Genomic DNA, 3,482 nt, shown 5'->3' with positions numbered 1-3,482 from the left:
CAACATCGTGCAGCCCGCCTCCAGTGGTGTCGCGACAGGCGTGAATGGAGGGACGAATGGAGACGTGTCGTCTTCAGCGATGAGAGTCGCTTCTGCCTTGGTGCCAATGATGGTCGTATTCGTGTTTGGCGCCGTGCAGGTGAGCGCCACAATCAGGACTGCATACGACCGAGGCACACAGAGCCAACACCCGGCATCATGGTGTGGGAGCGATCTCCTACACTGGCCGTACACCTCTGGCGATCGTCGAGGGGACACTGAATAGTGCACGGTACATCCAAACCGTCATCGAACCCATCGTTCTACCATTCCTAGACCGGCAAGGGAACTTGCTGTTTCAACAGGACAATGCACGGCCGCATGTATCCCGTGCCACCCAACGTGCTCTAGAAGGTGTAAGTCAACTACCCTGGCCAGCAAGATCTCCGGATCTGTCCCCCATTGAGCATGTTTGGGACTGGATGAAGCGTCGTCTCACGCGGTCTGCACGTCCAGCACGAACGCTGGTCCAATTGAGTCGCCAGGTGGAAATGGCATGGCAAGCCGTTCCACAGGACTACATCCAGCATCTCTACGATCGTCTCCATGGGAGAATAGCAGCCTGCATTGCTGCGAAAGGTGGATATACACTGTACTAGTGCCGACATTGTGCATGCTCTGTTGCCTGTGTCTATGTGCCTGCGGTTCTGTCAGTGTGATCATGTGATGTATCTGACCCCAGGAATGTGTCAATAAAGTTTCCCCTTCCTGGGACAATGAATTCACGGTGTTCTTATTTCAATTTCCAGGAGTGTATAATTAGTAGAAATATGAGCTTTTTCTGGACTTTTAAATGCAAATGTATACCTACTGTATTTAATATTATTTTGTAACGTGAAAATTGAAATAAAAAATTAGGAATATGAGGTTTTTCTTCTGGACTGAGACAAAAATTTTTTAAAAGTAACCAGACCTCATCTAAAATAACTTTCTGACCCCTACTCTAAACCTGAAACTTCCAATGGCACTGTTAATATAACAGCCTAGAGCAAATGATTAGCTTCACAGTATGTGAAGTGTATCTAAACATAGATAACTTTTTCTTGATTTGTCAAAGGTCGAATTAACCAACCTTTTACAATATCAATCTCAAAATTTTATAAAACATTAATTTAAGAATATGTATATTACGTAACTTAATAACATTTGTAGACTTAGAGAAAGCTTTTGACAATGTTGACTGGAATACTCTTTTTCAAATTCTAAAGGTGGCAGGGATAAAATACAGGGAGCGAAAGGCTATTTATAATTTGTACAGAAACCAGATGGCAGTAATAAGAGTCGAGGGGCATGAAAGGGAAGCAGTGGTTGGGAAAGGAGTGAGACAGGGTTGTAGCCTCTCCCCGATGTTATTCAATCTGTATATTGAGCAAGCAGTAAAGGAAACAAAAGAAAAATTTGGAGTAGGTATTAAAATTCATGGAGACGAAGTAAAAACCTTGAGGTTCGCCGATGACATTGTAATTCTGTCAGAGACAGCAAAGGACCTGGAAGAGCATTTGAACGGAATGGACAGTGTCTTGAAAGAAGGATATAAGATGAACATTAACAGAAGCAAAACGAGGATAATGGAATGTAGTCAAATTAAATCGGGTGATGCTGAGGGAATTAGATTAGGAAATGAGACACTTAAAGTAGTAAAGGAGTTTTGCTATTTAGGAAGTAAAATAACTGATGATGGTCGAAGTAGAGAGGATATAAAATGTAGACTGGTAATGGCAAGGAAAGCGTTTCTGAAGAAGAGAAATTTGTTAACATCGAATATAGATTTATGTATCAGGAAGTCGTTTCTGAAAGTATTTGTTTGGAGTGTAGCCATGTATGGAAGTGAAACATGGACGATAACTAGTTTGGACAAGAAGAGAATAGAAGCTTTCGAAATGTGGTGCTACAGAAGAATACTGAAGATAAGGTGGATAGATCACGTAACTAATGAGGAGGTATTGAATAGGATTGGGGAGAAGAGAAGTTTGTGGCACAACTTGACTCGAAGAAGGGATCGGTTGGTAGGACATGTTTTGAGGCATCAAGGGATCACAAATTTAGCATTGGAGGGCAGCGTGGAGGGTAAAAATCGTAGAGGGAGACCGAGAGATGAGTACACTAAGCAGATTCAGAAGGATGTAGGTTGCAGTAGGTACTGGGAGATGAAGCAGCTTGCACAGGATAGAGTAGCATGGAGAGCTGCATCAAACCAGTCTCAGGACTGAAGACAACAACAACAACAACAATAACATAATTAATAAAATGCTTTGAAATACTATTTCTTGCAATTTTTACTTTTTCCCTTATTCTTCCTTTCCCCTTGTTTCTTCATTTTCAGATCTAATGTAATTGGATTTGTTTTCGAAAACACTTCTAACTGAACCCTTTCTAACGAAATTAGAATTATAGTAATACCTTCAGCTGCTAATGGGCGTTGATACATATCAATGGGGACAGGTGAAAATGTGTGCCCCGACAGAGACTCGAACCCTGGATCTCCTGCTTCCGCGGCAGACGCTCTACCCATCTGAGCCACCGAGGGCACAGACGATAGCGCGACTGTAGGGCCATCTAACGCACGCCTCCCGCGAGACATATTCTCACTTTCACACACTACATTCGTAGTGTCCCACCCCAACACACTCATTACTTGTGGAAGACATTCTTACCAAGTTCTGTAAGAGTTCGGGGAATGTGTGTGCATCCGCACATGAATAGAGCGTCTGCCATGTAAACAGGAGATCCTGGGTTCGAGTCAAGGTCGTGGCACACATTTTCACCTGTCCCTGTTGATATATATCAAAGCCCGTTACCAGCTGAAGGTATTGATACAATTCTAATTTCGTTCTAGGCGGCTACAGGTCATAAATGGTGCCTGTTCTTTCGGACATGTCCGAAAGAACGGACACCATATCCATATAAGAGCCCCATGTAATCCACATGAGGAAAAATTTGAAAAATAAATTCTGAAAAATTAGTTGTAATAAAGTGGCGTGATGGTTTTTGACCTTACCACGAACAACATCTGTAGGATGTGAACTATCACATCACCTGAAAAAATGCTAAGTGTCAGTATATCTCAAAGTTTTAACAAAAAACTGGCGAGAATACGACATTAAGGTAACAAAATACACTTCTAGACCGAATAGTTTTCATTTCACAGAAGAAAAAAAAAAAGTATTTTCTGCTAATTCTGGGTAAGGAGGGGGAGTTGTCCCCTGGTAAAAATATGAACTTTGATTTTTTTGTAATCATCCAGCTGCGTACGTACTATTGAATGCGTTGGAAGTGCTTGTCCGTCACTTAAATACCGAAGCCTTCGTAACACTTTTTCATTTTTTTTATCGCAGCCTATGTATTTGACACTATACTTAGCAACTGTATACCAGTACAGTGTGCACATCTCCTCTGAGAACCACGCTTCCTCAGGGCCACTCTTCGCTCAGTAAAATTACCAT

At 42.1% G+C, this 3,482-nt stretch overlaps 1 non-coding gene across 1 annotated transcript; it reads right to left on the bottom strand.

The window, feature by feature from the left end:
- Positions 1 to 2,492: 2,492 nt before the first annotated feature.
- On the bottom strand, positions 2,493 to 2,567 carry Trnap-cgg (transfer RNA proline (anticodon CGG)). Its single transcript has one exon. It is a non-coding gene; the product is annotated as a tRNA-Pro (tRNA).
- Positions 2,568 to 3,482: the final 915 nt, after the last annotated feature.

This window comes from Schistocerca gregaria, chromosome 1 (genome assembly GCF_023897955.1).
Source record: "Schistocerca gregaria isolate iqSchGreg1 chromosome 1, iqSchGreg1.2, whole genome shotgun sequence".
In the NCBI taxonomy this organism is placed as follows: domain Eukaryota; kingdom Metazoa; phylum Arthropoda; class Insecta; order Orthoptera; family Acrididae; genus Schistocerca; species Schistocerca gregaria.
The sequence above is the reverse complement of the archived record's forward strand: the minus strand, read 5'-3'. Positions and strand labels throughout refer to the sequence as shown.